Below are 19,344 nucleotides of genomic sequence, written 5' to 3'. Positions count from 1 at the left end.
GCATGTATTCCGCCCAAATACTTCACTAGATCACTCACCGTAAGCCTTTCCACAAATATTACGTCATCTACATTTCTTTCCGGAAACTCTCAAAATTTGCTCTAAATATATCACACAAAACTCTTAACTCGAATGACCCTTAAAATATCTCTTATGTTTGTCTTAAAAATTTGAATTTGAATCACTCGTGAGGAGTAATTTTAATTATTCCTCACGAGTGATTCAAATAGTGATTCAAATAGTGATTTAAACCAAGCAAAATTTGAATTTGGCGGCAAAAGTCGAAAAATCGATTTTTCTCTCTTTTCGTCCACAAATAGCCCTTAGGTAGACATGAAACGTGATGTAGCTTTTTGGAGTTCGAAGCGGTTTAAATTCGAGAAAATCGAGGGAAACTATTTTTGCCTCGACGGTCACCAAAATAGCCGATGGCAAAGGCTTAAAATTAGTAATCTAAAATTAATTTGCGTCCGCGTGGAAAGGAAAACCAAAACTTATCGATACTTTTTCTTGAAAGACAAAGTATTCAGCTATCCAAAACAGGTTAGAACTTGACTTGAGCGCCATTTGAGAATAAACATTACAATTTTGAAAAAACCTCTTTCAGTTACTAAGACGAATTCCTAATTTACGAATAAATTTCAGAGATATTTTTCGACAAGTGCCATAACTCCAAATTCCTTGAAACTTCGGCTTTGGAACACTTTATGTTGCTGTAAAACATGTATTAAAATCAGCTTGGGTTATTCTTCCTGTGCTTTTTGAGGCCCGGCTGAAAAACCCCGATTTTACCTAAAAACATCACGAAAAGTAAACAATGGACTTCTGCGTGTTGGTGTGAGGGCAAGCGGGTACAGGCATTTAAGTCCTTATATTATGAGTTCTTTGTACTAATAAGCAAAGTTTTTGTTTGCACCTGTAATATAACGGTAAAACAGTTCAATCTCAACGCCAAGTAACTTTATTTAATCCGAGTATGTTTTATCGCATCGAATGCCAGACATGACGAGATGTCGATTTCACACCAAGGGGAAACAGGAAGTCACAAACTTTTTACTACGCGGCCGTCCAATAATTAATATAAGATACCTAGTCGCTAAAGGAGATATTTACCGAATTAAAGCTCAAAACAGTTGCGTTTTCTGTAACCTATCAAGTTCGTTTGCAAAAAGTGGAAAATGCAATATGGCGTCGAGTTCGGTTACTATTCCAATATGGCGACGGGCGCGGTTACTATTCCAACATGGCGTCGGACTCTGGCGTTCTCGTTCGGGCCGACTAATAACGAGCAGTGTCTACGCCTGAGTGAGTGAGTGAGTGAGTGAGTGAGTGAGTGAGTGAGTGAGTGAGTGAGTGAGTGAATGAGTGAGTGAGTGAGTGACACATTTGCATATCGGAGTCCCCGCAACAAACACGTTTCTACGCTTCGCGTATCCACGAGTTTAAGAAAATGGACACCGCAAGACACATAACAGGTAATAAAAAGAGACTGTGATACCCGTGAAATTCGACGGAATTGTGTGAGACCATGCTCTGTACTTCTACCAAACTAGGGTATCTAAAAGATAGTAATGCTGCGACACACTCTGTTTATACACTGTGTTCATATTTTACGCAGTGATTCATCTACTTGTGCAAATTGTCTGCAAGAAACAACGAAAATGTAACTTAAGGTAATTCCCCTGAAATGAAACTGCACATAGATTTTTGTTCAAACTTTGTCCAATGGATATTTATTATATGACAACTTAAATTATAAAATAAAAAAGGGAGGTGCCCAGGCTTGTTTAGGAGCAGTGAGGCATTGAAAATGTCCCATTTTAGCGTGATTTAATGCTTATTACATGAACGCATTCCAAGTTATTGAAATCTCTTTGAGAGACCAGACTCGTGAAAACAAGCCTCAAACTACAGTCAATACTTGTATCGGACACAAATAAACTTTTAAAGTGTGACTTTGACAGACAGCTGAATCCTTGTTAAAATATTGGAACCAAATTGCTTGCCACGGCTATCAAACTGTAAAACAGAAAAGACTACAGTGCAGCTGCTATTTTTCTTAGTTATTCAATTTTCAAACATAGAAATCAGATCGGTCTTCTCTCACGCAAGGCTAATGGTTAGTTGATTAAAATGACTGGAAGAAATTTGGGGTGCCTGAGCTCGTTAGTGAGTCATAGCCATTTTTCAACTGACAGAACTCAATATCAAGGCAAATCCGCCATGTTTTCAATGTGCGCGTGCACGAACGCGCGCTAATGACGCCATAAATTATGCGCAGTAAGGATGCGCAATGCAATACTGGGGAATGACCTTAAAATCTGTCCTTGTGTGCATCAACTTTATGCATTATGACGCCTCGATGGCGAGGTGTGACAAGGGATCGAGACAAAAAAGCACATAGTGATCTGAACTATGTTTGGACCGTAATAAAACGATACACATCAACCTCCCATTTACCAGATCGCGAAAATCGAAAGATGTGGAAATTGTAGGAACAGAAATCTAACTTATAAATTCTGTACTGATACCCATTAAATGTCTCTAGACTGTGTCGAGGACGCGTCCATCGCGATGTGTGAAAATGCTAAAGCTTTATAGCTTAAATTTAGGTTTGGATGAATAGGAATAGATCGCAGCACTTATGAAATTAGCGTGTTTTCGTTTGTTTTAATTATTCTACAAGCTTTAATAACGACGATTTCTCTTCATTTAAGAATTCGACCAAGGAGGTGAAACTGCTAAGAAATCATAATGATATGTTAAGTTTGAAATTAAGATGTCTCAATAAATCGTCCAGATTTACAAACTTTCACATACTGCATTAAGAACAAAAACAAGAGTTGTGAAAGTCAAGCACGATCTCCTTCATATCGTTTTACAGGTAAATCAGAGCAAAACATAACCACTAACCTTTCTCATTGGAATCCACGCGAAAAAGGACGACAGCTCGACGGTGTGACAGCCTTGTGTTGTTCGGGGCGCAAAGAACTCTGGTAAAAATTGGCGCAGTGCATTCTGGTTAATCCGCCACAGCCCACACTACTGTGGCTGAAGCCTCACAAGAAAAGCAAAGCTCGCGGTATAAGGAAAGCCGCAATGAGAAGCGTGATTACTGTGATCTATGCAGGTAAACAAAAGAAATATTCAAGTTCATAACGAGCCAGACGTTCTTAGCAACCAAAAAACAGACCTGGGATCCCGTGGAGATATATCTCCATGGGATATCTAGTTTTTACTTACAACATTCCAGTGTAATCATATCCCTGTCGGTGATCGTTTATGTTCCACAAAACGCGTCAAGCTTTTCACGAATGTCATAATCCTAAAGTGTGAAATTATATTTACTGTAACACAATTCCATCGTGTCAGAAAGATACAAAACATTTTAATAGTCGACGATTCGGGAAATCTCGCGACTGACGTGAAGACTTTGGATTAAAATAAATAACGTTGAAGCAATGTGTTTTCTAGATTGGGGCGCAACCGCCAGTTTAAAACTTAGACGCTTTGATACACTTCTTACTCTTGTAAAGCTACGGAGCACGTATAGATGAAACGTTTTCGCTAATCTCAGTTATCACTGTTATTCAGTAAGCGAAGTGACTATGCCCAGCAGCCCAGAAATGCCCGAGAGTCAGAAATGTTCTCAGATTTTCCACGGAAAGCCTGATTCAAACCTGTTTAGGGCATTCTCTGTATATATGTTTGTTGCTCAGCGATTCCAAAAATAATCTGAATTTTCTAGTAGTCGAATTCGAAGATCAGCGGTGTTGGACACGACTCGCAAGGCATGCCGGGAGAACTTTTTCCTGGAGCTCAGTTTCATCTGATCGCTGAACGGCAAACATCTCCACGCGCTGATGGTGATGTGGAAATATGACTCATAGGAGGTTCGCTCTCTTCCGATGCTGAAAGAAATCTGGAATGACATCCATATCAAATGTTCCGCAGGGCAAGCAATAGTTGTAGACGGCTTCTGCTCGATTTACAAAGCCACCATTTTCAGTGCTGAACAGATGGTTTTAGGAATCGAGGAATCGAAGCTTCGCGGTTCGTCGAATGTCTACCGTTGAAAGATGAATTATTTCCGTTTCTGACCTCTTCGAATTCGATCTTAACTTGCCGGAATTGAACCTACCTTCGGCACTTTCGTTCTTAGATATCTCGACTTGTGTAAGAAGTATATGAGTGTATCGCTGGCCAACAACATGGTTGTTGACAGGTATTATGTTTTTGTTCGACGATAAGAAATCATAAACAGCTTGCTAATGAGCTATGGCTCTTTCAAAATAACAAAAATAATTTGCAATAGATGGAATTAAGAAGGCAGAAGCTTAATGGGAGAAGTAGGGTATGTTTTGCTTCAATGTAAGTGGTAAAAAATAATTGTATTGGTTCCCTGTACCAGGTCACACTTCCAGCAAATTCTTTTTCAACTTACAAATCCAAGATGAAATATGTACTGTGTGGATCTATTTAAATTTGTAGTCAATGTGATAAACACGATTTTGGTCTTGCTCAACTTCTTTGAAATGTGTTTAAAGTAAAAGGTCTACAAATGACTTTGACTCAGACATTGCCACTGGCAATATCAATGTTCAAACTGATGAGAGTTTGAGATTTCTCTTCACCTAGTGCTTAGGTGTTGGGTGTAGCTTGTATTTGCTCTAAGTGTCCATTCCTTGGTTCTCAGAACATTCTCCATTCGCAACGAAAAACGTGTCCGCCATTGCTCCGGCTGAAACGACATATGATTGGTCGAATACTGTCACGTGAACCGTGTCCAACACCGCCTGTTCGAAGATCATGTGCACCGACACTTTGAAAATCAGTTAATGTTATGGGCAGTCAGGAAATTATCTCAAAAATTATGACAAAGCTCTCAAGAGCGATAGAAATCTCGCGTACATAATCTAATTGTTTACGAGAAATTCCAAGCGATTCTGGAAACAGCACGACAGAAAATCACTATCACGATTTTGTTACATATCCCGAAGCACTCAGCAACTGTATTGCATGGACTTCAGCCTGGGTGAATCAGAAAAAGATATGTACCATGTTCGTATAATGTCACGCACGACGGAAAAAGGACGATTTTGTTGTTGTTTTTGTTTCCTATAGTGTCCCGCATTACTGAAAAATTATGTGGTTTTTGTAAAATATCCTGTAGCACTCGGTAACGTAAAAATACTGCGAGCACATTTGCGTGGGCAAAACAGAGCGGATTTGTAATATGTGGTTCATTCGAAGTCGAAGTCTTTTTTATATATGACCGCGCAATATTCCCGCGTTATGAAAATTTATTATAAAATATCAATTATGTGGCCAGATCATATCTGAAAATAACCAGGTTACTTTTGTAGACAATTACTCTCACTGAAAGCAATTATCGCTAACCACAATAGAACCGCAAAAGTCTTGCGATGACAGCAACCTAACAAATAAATGACGTCACCCAATAGCAACCGGACCTGGCGAATTTTTGAGCCTCCGGTTAGCTCTGGCCGGCTCGTGATGAATGCAATGAAACGGCAGCCCTTGTCTGCACTGGGAGTAAGATGAGGTAGCAGCAACAGATCTAGAGCAGCCCATGTCTGAACTAAATTGCTAGCACCTCAACATAAACACCTAACAAACCAGAGAGCCTTAGTCATCCACCAAGTAGCAGCCCATTCACTGACCCACTCAAGGGTCCTCAAGCGGCACCGAGAAATAATACAGTTCTAATTCAAAACAAAAATACTGGGCCGCCAAGTAGCAGCCTAGTTGTCTGACCTACTTGAAGGCCCACTGACAAGTATGCCAAATCGAATAGTACTAAAAATTGTCAGTTAGCATAATGAACTTCGGACCTCAAGTAAACTTTAAATGTGTCAGATTTCCAGCGACCAAGAGTTCGGATTTGTGCTTCAGAATAACCTTTATCTGCAGCGTGGCACGCGCCACTGATACGGAAACTATGCAACCTCGTTCCCAGGGTCTTCTTCCAAGCCGTGAAAAAGACCCTGGGAACGAGGTTGGGAAACTATGGCTTTTGTACCGACTGAGATTAAGACCGCTAAGCACTCCTGAAATGCGATATTACATTGATGCACAGTAATCGGAAAACTGGCTCAGGGCATAACCTCCGAGCAGGCTCACCTTGGAGCACAAGCGCGCGCGGCGTAGCCGAGAGCGCGAAATCGAGCGGCGAATCCGCGAGACTTGAAAGTGAGGCATCTCTTCACCAGACTCCTTCCCGCCGGATCGCTTTGCTCTTCACTGCTCTCGCGCGCTTGACTCAAACGTGAGCCTGCTCGCAGGCTACTCAGGACGAGTTCCTCGAAGCCTGCATGTAGCATAGAAGAGCGGACACCGGGCAAAAGGGGGACGAGATATCTCTCGCAAGGAAAATATCAAAAGGCCCGTGACTAGAATTATGTTTATATTTTGAAATCGTTACCTGAGCACGTAGTTGACCATCAACGGGTCAAAAAAAGTGGAATTACTGTACTAAACGACTGAAGGCGAAAATTTTGAGCCCTAGGTTGCCAGTTCACCTATGCGAAAGACCATAAAATGCAACAAGGAACAACGCTGAAACGAGGGAACGTTGATGTGCGGAAGAGTTCATGAAACTAAAAGAGCAGAGCACCCCATGCAAAATTGGCCTGGTCACAAGCAGGCGGATCTCTGAAGACTGTTTGCGGCCTAAAGCTCTCAGCAGCTTTTGAATCAAGAATGATTTTGTAGGATCCTGCAAACCCTTTACTTTGTGCACATACGAAATAGCTGACAGATAGGACGTAATTGTGGAAGGAGCTAGCTTACGAAAAGAAAGATATGAAACAAACAATGGGATACAAGTCGGGTCAGAGGCAAGGTAGGATCCACGAAACTATAAAACTGACTACACACTGGCGAAAAACAACCCAGGCGCGCTGCTATAGCCGCCGTCAATTACCCGTAAGGGCTGGGCTTAGCATCTCTGTCAAGTTAGCACACATGCAGGGGGCCCATAAGAGCCGCGTGTGTTTGTATGCTCGAAATATAAAGAAATGTATGGGAATATTAAATAGTCTTAATATCGTAAACTGATATCGAGTAATGTCTGTGTTAAAGCTCAAAACAGACGTAAACCTATCTCGGTTGTTGTGTATATTGTCGTTTCTGCGGCTCAAAATGGCGAGTTTGGGCGATTTGGTGGGTTCTGCGTTGACTGTTACTACAAGTGTTGGCACGAATTTTAGGATATGTTTGGAATCTATTTGATATTTGTTCAATTGGCATTGTTTTTATTTGATACATACTCATGCGACATTTATCCATTTTTAGTGCAGAGTGCACTGTTGGGATGGTTTGGGGGTTGATGTCGCTAAAGTACTATGGCAATATGGCAATATGGCACTATGGAAATAAGGTAATATATAGATTTAGGCCAGCCTAAAAGCGGAGCTCCTCAGTTATTTTTCGGAATGTTGTTACTAATGAAAATAATCCAACATGTATGGGGTAAATTGCGAATGATTTAATAGTTTCAGCCGGAACTAGTATTACATCAGCAGATCGAGGTGTAAGATGGTGTGATTATGAAATATAGAGCCACGATTTCAAGGATTTCTGGGAAGCTACCAAAAATCTTGATCACATAACAGAACTGTCCTCTGTGCTTTTTGGTGGCATTTCTTGTTCTTTCCTACCTTATTCAGAAAGACAAGGCATTGTTATTAATCATTATATTTTTCCTTAGTTAACATGGGGACTCCCACACAAAAGAAGTTAACACATTTTTTTTGTTGTGGGGACTGATTGAAATGCAGTGGTTACAATATACTCAGTCCCTGAATCTCTACCAAACGAAATCTCACAAAAATACCAAAACAGTATACATATGTGAAAAGTTGGAAAGTTTTGTTTTCTAACTTGTCCCTAAAGATACATTTAGCCATCTTCACTATTGTATGGAGTCTCCTCCTGCTGGAAGGGTTTGCAATAAGCAAAATCACCCTCGCATGAATGGTAATTACGATTTTTTTTTTTTTTTTTTTTTTTTTTTTTTTGCTGATCATGAATACTTGCATAGGCTTCTAATAATAATTTTATTATTCAATTTCAATGTGATTTGTTCTTTTTCTCGACTGGCATTGTGGACTACAAGAGCTGCGATTGGGTTCCATTGATTAATTTTGCTATGATTAAATTACACCAAGAATTATCAGTGAGCTAAGAGGAAGTTATATTATGTACATGTATTTTGTCTGCACTACACAACCAAATGCACTCAAAGGTTATGAGGCATAGGTACATTTGTCAGAAGAGCCCAGCATATCCAAGATATGTTTTGATTGACACATCAATTAAGATAATTTACAGCAAAATGGATAAAAAATACATCAATATCCTACATGCACCAAAGCCAGACATGGGGTTATAAGGCAATTGTTTAAACAACAGATTGAAATAATTTATAAATTAGAGAACACTATTTCTACAACAGAATGGAACAAATTAACCTTATTGGACATTGCAAATGGCAAGGCTGTCTGTAGAATGTCACAAATTTCTCAACCCTTTCTTTCTACAAAAATGCTAATCCTGCAACTTTGCTTAAGACCCAGTTCTCCATTTCGTGTTGGCAAAATATCAATTTATGCCATGTCCAATGCAGATTATCACAAAATTGATTTAAAAGCTCAATAAATATCATTTTAAAGCCAAAAAGCCAATTATTCAAATAAACCATGAGTAAATTATCTCTAAGAAAAACTGATTAAATTAACAGGCACTTAAAAATAATTAGTTAATATGTGTTTCTTAATAATGTAATGCAGTGTATCTGTCACAATGTTGCAGCTATGATATTACTACAAACAGGATGGGTTGCAGAACTGAACCTCCAAGTCAGTTTATTCAATGAACTTGGTGCAGAATTTATAATCCCATCAAGTTGTCTGTAAATACAGAGAAACCAAACAAAGCATTACAATCATAAGTAATGAATTACTAAACTCTTTTACATGTACTGTATGAGCAGTGTCTGTTCCATTAATATTGGGGATCTCTCAGAAGCTGCATCCATGATAAATTCATTTGTTCCCAGATGCATTTGTTTATAGAACTTTTCACAAATTAATATCTCTGTCATAACAGTGACCTCTGTGTTCTCCAACAATTAGCACACAAGAAAAATACACTCAGTAAGATATTGTTTACAATAAAAATCAATGCCTATAAGCAATCATAAGGACCTTAAATTTATATTACCTCAGAAATATCTCACCAGGCCATGGTTGCTTTGAAAATCTTTGATGTTTTAATACAGGCTCCCCATCTATAACCTGTTCATATATTGACTGACAGGAACAGGCATGTAATTCCTTTCTTTGATATACAGTGTACTTCATTGTTAGCTGTTTACTGAGTGTTAGTAGTGAATCAAATGCTAGGGGTTGGTACTCCAACTTTCACTGTGGCAGGCTCTGTCCTGAGATACAAAGCAAACTTACATAACTGTTATGAACTTCACCACTTGCTTTCGAGAGCAAATGCAATTTGCTTCAAACAAGCAACTGGAACATTGAGGGTTACAACAATGTGCACAGTCCCAATCACAGGGTCATCCAGGCTGTTTGGTTGTACCTATAACTGTACAACTGTATATCAGTTCAGCTTCCAGAAGAAAATCAGAGTTTGTCAGGATAAATACTGATGTTCTTGCTTACTCAATGAATGAATGTGCAGTTCCAGAAGATATTCACACCCAACACCCATTCACAGCCAGTCTCTAGAAATTCCAAATTAAAGTATCAGGAATCAAGAGCTCTAATAGAGAAAAGACCTCCATGTGGGGTATGAATCTTTTCTTGAAGAAAACAATGTCTGAGAAATCATTAATTACAAAATAATGTTTAAGAAACATCCTACCTTTCAGAGAATTTTGTAATCTACACTGTCTGGCCAGTTCATATACATGTATTTGACAAGTTGACACTGGGCATGTTTGTAAATTTGTGCACTTCAACATCACATTACTATATAGTACCACTGGCCAACTAAAAACAAACAGCATAATTTGGTTAATTAATATACACTGTACATTATTAGGTTGAAATATTGGTGTAGATTGTTGCACATCAACAGATACAGAAACTATTTGCACCTGAATCATAATGAGTGAAAAATCGTGCATGAGACATTTACATGTACATGTAACAGCCCTCCACCTCAGAACCATCACAGATATGATATGATATTTTTAAACTCTCTGAAATTTCAGATTATTCAAGATTAACATATGCACATACATCATCTGGGGCAACCCTAAAACACTGAATTTGGAAACCGAAATCCGGAATCCAGAATCTGGAATCCAGAATCCGGAACCAAAAACCAGAATCTGGAATCCAGATATTATGAATGATGATAGAAATAATTCACTTCAGCAATGTCTAATAAATAAATAAGAGCAAAAATCATTTTGTTGTTATTTATTTTCTTGGCTTTACTTCAGCCACAGACTGTAATTGCTAAAAAATTATTGACTAGTTCTGAACAACCCTTAGCTATATATCTGGCCCCGTTGTTCAAAAGCTGCATAAAGCTATTCATTGGGTACATCACTATCCAGTCAGGGTTACTGATTTTTTGGGTGGATAGAGTTACTCATAGCCTGTGAGCAGGCTCTAGTATCTGTCTCTATTGTCTGAGCAGGCTAAATAGGTGTCTAGTGTTTTTCTGCATTGGCATGTCACCAAGAGCCTTCATGCGGCTTTGCCACTCACACCCCCAGCCCAAACACGAGAGCCTGCTCATAGGCTAAGTTACCCATCTTTTGTTCAAGCTGGCCCTGGTGAGAGCCTGCTTCTTGTCTAGATCAAATTGCTCTGAGAAGACTGGTGAGCAGCACATTAACAACAAGCTATTATAGGCTATTGCAGTGAGTTTCTGGCAGTCTTTTAGCATCTTTGAACAGCATGTGGTCTGATCTGTCAGCAAGTGAGAAGCAGACGGAAGTAAGTGTGCAACATTTCTACAAATTGTTTTAATATGATGGCCACCAAGAATATGCTGATTTGTCACAGTATCAGTGTGGAAATTGTGTTAATCTGGAATTGGTCTCGTATCTGTTGGAAAAATCAAATTTCATATTTAGACCAGACGGGTTAGCCCTCGGACTTCGAAATTGGGGGGCGTGACCGTCAATGTACAGGGGGCTGCCACTGATGGATATCCTGTTCTCTATGACATTTTCTATCTTGTTCAGTATGTACTAGACATAAAGGATAAATTTATACTTCCGGTAAATTGAAGATCACTTATTAAACAAAATGGCAATTACCAGCAAGCTTATTTTAGACACTCTCGAGGTGCTTGGAATAAAATTAAGATGCACTTTACTGAGATTCTCATAATCATAGCCCTCACTAAAAATAACGGTTGCACAATTTCAACAGACGGGGAATTTTTGTTTCAAAAAAGGTTAAGTTTGAGGTCCTTTTTACTTGGCAGCTTACTTTTTACAGTCGAAAAGCTAAGCAAAACAATTTTCGTGTATTTGAAGAACTTATTTTCTTTGATTTGTGGATTCCGGTTTCCAGTTTCTGGATTCCGGTTTTTGGTTCCAGATTCCAGATTCCGGTTTCTGGGTTTTAGGGTTGCCCCATATTTAACATATTGCTTGCTTCACATTCAGTTTACACATGGCTGTTATCCAGCATAGGCAGACTTATAAGTTTTCCTTCAAAAATATATTGCAACAACTATTGCATCTTTCGTTACCTATTCTTGTGATGAAATGACACAAAATTCAAGAACAAGAAGTCATAAGCATAAAACTAACTTACATGGTAGTGCTTACAGTTCCTCTTACTGTCTCCATATGCTGTCCATAAACTGATGCTGCCTGGACAATGTACTCATTATTTTTCTGATCACACCTTTTAAAACGTCACTGTTATATAATTTGTCCTGAAAAAGCAATACATGAAATGTTATGCCTTTGGCACTCACCAAATACCTTTACATGACGTATAATGTACACCATATCAACATTCACAATTCTCTTTACTTTCATTGTAACTCTTTTGTGTCATTTTCCCTCACTTGAAGACAGGACTTCCACATTAGGTTATAATTTGCCTCTGGAATCTCTATGAATTCACAGGGAGTGATAACAATTAAATCATGACTAATTTTAGCAAAGGAGGTGTTCAAATGTCAGATTTTAATGCTAAGTTTATACAGTAACTTTACATTACTCTTGGTACATATATATAACCTCTCAATTATTGCACCTATAGACAGAAGGTGTGCTGGGGGAAGAAATGTTCTAAACTCTCTCTACTTTTCCCCCTTACCTGTAATAGGATGACTATTATGAACTACGGTTTGTAACCAACACCAACATCAGGTTATGTATATATGGCATCCTCGTCTCGGAGAGGCGATGGTCAGCGCGTCACTGTCGACAGGCTCTTAAGGACATGTATACACATGGTTATGTATACACATGTATATTTTGTTGTCGTCTGTAATCATAAAAAAATAAAAATGTAAAATCCTCCATAAAGTTCACACTCAATAACACTGCTACATGTAGTGCTGTTACTGGAAATCAATTTAAGTGAAACTGTTGCAACAGCTCTGTCAAAATTGTTTCTAGCAGTTAAGGCAGCATAACAGAATATACATGTAGCACACAGCAAAGGCTAGAGATACACACATGTTAGTTATCAGTTAGGATTTGGTGAGCTTCTGTGCTGTAGGTATGGTGGAAAATAATAGATTATCAGAAATGAAGGTTCCTGAGACATTTTGACAGCACTGAGAGGAATTAATATATAAATTCACAAAAGAAGGAGAATTAAGTTCTTGCCCTGTCCAGTTCTCTGTAATAAAAATATCATTTACATATGAGTCATTTATAATATGTGGTTTGTGTTTAAAGCCGATATAATGCACACTCTGATTGGCCAATTCCAGTGCATTATTTACATTTACATGGTATACCTCGGTAAAACCATAAAACATTGCGTGCGACTAAAATAAAAAATATAAAAAATAAAAAGAAATGCCTAATTCATAACAATTTAAAATACTCAACACTAAAACGAATGTAATTCTTTACTTGAAAATTATTCTCCCGTAATGCCCATGGGCCAATTACAGGCATGCTAAAAAGTCCTAACACAAAGTAAAAGGAAATTAAGAAAACTATTGCTTTTTTCCGGAAAATTGTAGCGACTGAAGACAATGATGGAACACTCTGAGAGTGCATTCTATCAACCTGATGAGATAAAATTTAAGGAGAATAGAGAATTCAAGAAGTTATATCACAAACAAATTGGTACAGGACAGGAGAAAGGAAACTGTACAGCCAGGAAGAAACTGAAACTTTCTTCGACCAGCAAAAAAGTATGCATGCACAACAACGAAAACAGTCAGTGACATTCATTTAATAAGTTAGTAAATAAAAAATTAGTGTGAAGAAGAGAGCAAACAGAGAGAGAGTGGAGAGAGGAGAGCGCTCTCTCCAACTAAATTGTGTATATATGTATGTAAAAGTTATTCTTATTACTGAGAAATGGTCAGGGCAAGAACTTCTATTACACTGTTCAATTTCCCGAGTTAATTAGTACTATCTCACTTTTTTGGAACATTTCCATATTAAGTGTAAATACCGCATTGGGGAATAACCTCTTATTAACAAAATACGGTCCATGTACCCCCAACCAAAAGCAATGGCACAAATAACATGAAATAGCCAATCAAAATCAAAGCAGAGCTTCATTTGCAGACAGGATTGCCATGCATAATCGTCTACTCGACATTTTGGACTATATAAGCATTTCACCAAACCGAACTAATTGGACAGACAACAAAATAAAACGAGGAAATCTACATTATGAACACAAGATGCATATCACTACATCTGAGCTCGAGTATCAACAGCAAATCCCTTTTCAATGAACGGTGACCGAATAAAAGAGAGGATAAAGAAAATTCGTTTAAGTTTGCGGTGTTAAAGTTGAAAAATTATTCACGCTTAAATTTGAATATTACTGAGTCTGTATTTTTGCCGACGGCTTAATTTAGCTATGCAGTCATTTTATTGGCAGTAGCTTTACCAGTCTTCAACCAATTTAACCTCGGAATCCACAAAAGCATTTCGCCAAACCGAATAAATTGAACAAACAAAACGAGGAAATCTCCATACTTTGTAATCACAATATGCAAATATTCACATAGGAACAAAAGTAAATTTAGCAAATCCTGTTCGCTTCGGCTTAAAATGGTTTGTAGACCTTTCTTGGTTCAGTTTTCAACAACAGAAGAACAAATTTTAGCAGTCTACGAAGCGGCAGTGCTAACTAACTCAGAGAAAACTTCAAAACTCGCCCGGCCGTGTTTACAAGTACGGTTTTGGTTAAGCTTATTTTTAGACGTGAGGTTATAAGCTTAAGTTGACGACGAAAATCGACAGAAAACTTAATTAGTTAGGAAGACTTTCAATGGATTCCAATTGAAAATAAGCTTCTATCGCCGAGGCAACTTGTTAATTTCCATAGCAAACGCAACAACAAAAGTCACTTACCGCAAGTTGGCAATTCAGTTCGGCCAGTGTAAATCTTCCAGACAGAAACTTGCAGCAAAAGTTGTGAAGACTAAACTGAAGTTATATTTTCGATAGATCAACGAATCAACCACTTCTTTCCGCTACGTTCACTGTTTTGCAATTTCTCTAAAACACTCGGGTACGTTTGATTTCTCTAATGTTCATCACCTGACCAAATCAGGTGACTTCTGAATTTTCTTGCACGGCTGCACAGCATCACGTTCGCGCGAATTTTGAACTTGGCCATGGGGAGTTCGGCAGTCTTCTGAATCAATTTGTCGGGTACTTTCGCCTCCTTTCTATAGCCCTCGTGTTGCTTTGGTTCACGGCATTGTTCGGTATTATTTCACCTCCTTTCTCTAGCCCTTGACTAGCTATAATTCACGGCATTGTTCAGTACTGTTTCGCCTCCTTCCCCAGCGCTGGCCCGCTCAGTCTTTTTCGCGATCTTCTTCGCTACTTCTTTGCCTGTTAATTCTTGCTTTCTGTCTTTTGCTTCAGCGCAACCCTGTCTTAAAAATATTAAATCAACCTCCGCTATCGTTTTTCTTTAAAAATCCCGCCAAGAAAAATGGCATTCACCCGCTACCAACTGAGGGTGCATGTCTCTGTCAACCTATTAGCTGGAGTATGGCCGCCATCTTGCGCGACTCCGTCGTCGTCGTCGTCGTCGTCGTCGTCGTCGTCGTCGTCGTCGTCGTCGTCGCCGTCGTGCGTACGCGCCCACGAGCAATACCGCTAGCCATGATAACCATGAGAAAATCAATTCATGGGTTTCCTTTTCTTCCCTATATGGGTATGGGGCTCCGCCGGAGCTCCGCTATAAACTTAAATGTTTGTTTAATCAACTAATTTCAATTAATTAATTAAGCTTGCAGCAAGGGGGGGGGGGGGGGGTTAGGATGGGGTAGGTATTTGTGAGCATTACGTAAAATGGGTGATGCATGAACCTACCTTACTTCTTCGGTCACTTCAAAAAGCTATATAGTTTCAGAAAGCCCCTTGCTCTCCTTGTGGTACTTTTCTCTTCAGAACAAAACCAATATGTGCTCTAAACGCATGCGCAGATTAATAAGCGTTAGTGTCAACTACATATATCAGGTGGAAGATACATTTCATACAAGATCACACACTAACGTTGAGCGCTTTTCCTTGTGGTAGAACCCTAATAAGTCATATCCATGCGTTCTAGCATCGTTAGTACGATACAATGATGTTACTGTGACTGCGTGTCTTTTGGCATTACGCCTAACGGGTTCAAGAAATGTCATCTGTTGTTTCCACACTGCACTAGTGCGATTATTTCATCCTTTAATTGTCTCCATCAAAGAGACCAAAACGTTCATACCCGCAGCCGAAACTCTCCCGAGTAAGTGGCATTAAAACTTGTCAAATTGAACAAAAAAAAACCCGAGAAACTGTTCAAATATTGCTGCAGACTCCGTGGCACCTACTGAAAGCATAAATTCTATCAGTCTTTGAGGGGAATCGTTCATCGATGAAGGATATAATCTTGGTCAAGTACTTTACTTTCAATACCTCTCGTTGAAACGCTCCTCAGTTGTATTGATCGATATCAGTGTGTATTTTAAATTTAAGTGGTTTTATTTTTTAACGCCAAAGGTGGAAACAGAACGTGCTGTTCCTTGACAATTTGATAATTAGATTAGTTCCTGTTTATCGGTCAAAAGAAAATTTGCGTTTTAAATAAGGCAAATGGTTCCTCTTCCATTTCTTCATCCGACATTCAACTTTCTTCCATTTATCTCCAGCTGTGAAAAGAATACATATATGTTATTTGCCGGCTGAGAGGTCCGTATAGTGAAAAAGTGTGACCGAGGTCTCAGTTTTTCACTATACGGACCGACCCTAAGCCGGAAAATAACATGTTTATTTTTTTTTTTTCCTGCAGTAAATTGGTTTTACAGTTTACGCAACTCTTGGCATTGAATCGGCTTGCGCGCCGTCTATTAACGATTTGCAAAAAATCTCGGCAACAAGCGAGTAACTCAAATAGTAGACAAAGATAGATGTGTTAAAAAACAGATTTTTTTCGAACTACTTTATGTTAGTTGCATTTATTTCGCCATTTAACTTCTCCAAAATTGTTTTTGCGCCGTGAAGTTGTGTGCGAAGTTTGAAGTTTTACTACAAAAACATTCTGTCAGTCGTTGCTTTAAAATCACTTAAAATCAGACTTTTCTACCGTAAATTGAATAGCAGAAATCGAGGAAATTCGTTAAGTGTATTCCACACAAATTTTCCTAAATACCGCAACGATCAGAGAGGTAAACTTGACTGGAATTGACTCAATTTTACGGCGAGAGAAACACAGGATTACGCGCCATTACAGCGCCAAGTTACAAACAACCAAGCAAACTCTCACAACTTCAAAACACTCAATTGAATTTACAGTGACTTTCCTTGCAATTTTAAAGTGAACAGAGATAAACTTGCGTTGACTAATCGTCGATGGATGTGGAAAAAAGGCAAAAGAATGACAATTACCGCTAACTTTTAGGAGCGAAATTTAGGCAGCGAAAAAAAACAATCCGGCCGTATCGCAACAGGCTGGACCGGTCACGTGCGTATGATTAGCCAATCAAATTCGAGGATTTAGGAATCCGGCCAGCTCAGATGCTTGAGAAAAAAATAATAACACATCTTCCGTGCGTTTTCGAGAAAACAAGAGTTTTAGGTTACATACCTTTGCGAGGAAAACAAAAGTTTTCGTGAAGAGTAAAATTGTCACGTTCGCAACTTAAATGTATTATTTAATTTAAAATGAGCAAAAATCAATCTAAAACAGTAAAATTCGAGAGCTGTCTTGACAAACCGGTAATTAATTGTAAGTTATTCTCGGACTGTGAATGAAAATACACACATCAACATACACACTGCTAAGATTATGTCTCATCAAAATCCTTAGCTGACTAGCAAGGTCAGTACAAACCAGGAGTGGGTTATATAGGAACTGTGTCATGAGTACTGCGTCAGAGCTATGCATTACACTTTGCACTATCTGAAATTGTCTCACCAGTTGATTAACTCGGTATTTCATTCGTTCAGGAATTCCCCCTGGCAATCGATAGAACTGATCATGACGGGACATATTCCCTGGTATTTTTTCAGTAATTTGGTTTGCTTGTAGGAGAGGATTTTCCTATTTCTATTATTGTGGGTTCGTTTTGGGGAATTAAATATATCAATGGTATTAACTAACCCTTGGTAGTGTGTAAACAATCGTTAAGGGATCATTTTAAAGACTTATCGTGAAAATTATCAAAAGGTTAATAAACCACCAGCAAAAAAAAATATGCTTTTCTAAGAAAACTTCTGAGCTCCGTTCTATGTTAATTGAACCAACAATCAAAAGTTAAATGTAAAGAAAATATCGAAAAAGATGCTAATAGCTTTTGAAGGAAACTCGTTTGTGGTTTATTTACTTTTAGATAATTGCGGGATAATATTTACTCAGTATACGCTTATCTAGACTATGACAGTTTCGTGTGTTTATCGTAGCTGACTGTGTTTCAACAGCTTTTCTTTATGTTGAGGAAAAGGTTGTTATTCATCGTGGTAGGTGCAATAATAAAGTGTATTATCGTTTGTCTCACGATGTAGTCACTTGAGATGTAGATTGCGACGTTTCGACTGCTTACTGCTAGTCTTCTTCAGGCGATAAGGCCGACTGATTGCACGGTATCATTTATATCACAAAGGTCGGCTGTTCCATTGTTCCGACGAGTAGCCGTTCCCTCAGTGGTCCGCTGTTGTACCGTTCTCCTGTTGTTGTGTTTTTTGATCGTGGGCATCCATGCTTCAGGAATTTCAATTCCAATATCCCTGTTGATATTATTAGGGTGAAGTGTTATGTGAATAGCTTCCTTGACTCTACGTGTGTACCAGTGAGGGAGGCGCGGTGGCCTCATGGTTAGTGCGCTCTCTCTCTCCGGATCGAGCGGTCCGGGTTCGAGCCCTGGCCGGGGACATTGTGTTGTGTTCTTGGGCAAGACACTTTACTCTCACAGTGCCTCTCTCCACCCAGGTGTATATATGGGTACCGGCGAACTTAATGCTGGGGGTAACCCTGCGATGGACTAGCATCCCATCCACGGGGGAGTAGAAATACTCCTAGTCGCTTCATGCTACAGAAACCGGGATAAGCTCCGGCCTGATGGGCCACTTGGCTCGTATGCAGACTTTACCTTATGTGAATAGCTTCCTTGACTCTACGTGTGTACCAGTGAGGATCTCGATCAATAAACTTGACCTCATTCCATATAGGATAGTGGCCGGTCTCGTGGGTGTGTTCAGAAACGGCGGAGGTCTGGGTACGGGCGAGTCGTATACCCCTGTCGTGTTCTTTGATCCTCTCCTGCATAGATCTCCCTGTTTCCCCGATGTAGACTTTGCCGCACTCACAGGGAATCCTGTAGGTAACACCATCTCGTTTAGTCGGGTTGACGGTGTCCTTTGGTCGCTTTAAGTGTGACCGAAGTGTCGTGTCGGACTTGAAGACAGTGCGAATGCCTTGTTGTTCTAGGCAGCGGCGGAGAGACTCCGAAACTCCTTGGACATATTAAGGTAAAACGGCGGTGGATTTAAATTCCGCGACGGGCTCTTCTTTACGTGTAAGTCTTTTCTTTATGTGCTTCCGTCTGTTTTGGCTGACAAAAGATTTACAGCACCAGAACCATGTTGGAACAGTTCATATGAATGCTCTAGTATTTGGATTATTTTAAGTT

General features: G+C 39.2%; 1 protein-coding gene and 1 long non-coding RNA gene across 3 annotated transcripts in view; both read right to left on the bottom strand.

Moving 5' to 3' along the window:
* The window catches only part of LOC110053185 (glutamate--cysteine ligase catalytic subunit-like), a 35,736-nt gene extending 31,493 nt beyond the window's left edge, over positions 1 to 4,243 (bottom strand). Inside the window, exon 1 of the mRNA XM_089271139.1 lies at positions 2,914 to 4,243. The gene's annotated coding sequence lies outside the window, so the exon portion shown is untranslated. The remainder of the gene's footprint in view (positions 1 to 2,913) is intronic.
* A 3,249-nt stretch (positions 4,244 to 7,492) lies between these two features.
* LOC149105128 (uncharacterized) overlaps positions 7,493 to 19,344 on the bottom strand; it is an 88,294-nt gene continuing 76,442 nt past the window's right edge. The window contains exons 2-6 of one of the 2 annotated variants that reach the window (XR_016201343.1): positions 14,576 to 15,416; positions 12,339 to 12,509; positions 11,826 to 11,949; positions 9,907 to 10,034; positions 7,493 to 9,466 (exon numbers count right to left, since the gene is read on the bottom strand). This is a non-coding gene — a long non-coding RNA (uncharacterized LOC149105128). Of the gene's footprint in view, positions 9,467 to 9,906; positions 11,950 to 12,338; positions 12,510 to 14,575; positions 15,417 to 19,344 lie in introns of those variants that run through there. The other variant, XR_016201344.1, reaches the window with a different exon arrangement.

The sequence above is a fragment of the Orbicella faveolata genome, unplaced genomic scaffold (assembly GCF_042242905.1).
Source record: "Orbicella faveolata isolate gen_17 unplaced genomic scaffold, um_ofav_v1 contig_34, whole genome shotgun sequence".
Classification (NCBI taxonomy): domain Eukaryota; kingdom Metazoa; phylum Cnidaria; class Anthozoa; order Scleractinia; family Merulinidae; genus Orbicella; species Orbicella faveolata.
Note: the sequence above shows the minus strand (reverse complement) of the source record. Positions and strands in the feature narration are given on the sequence as shown.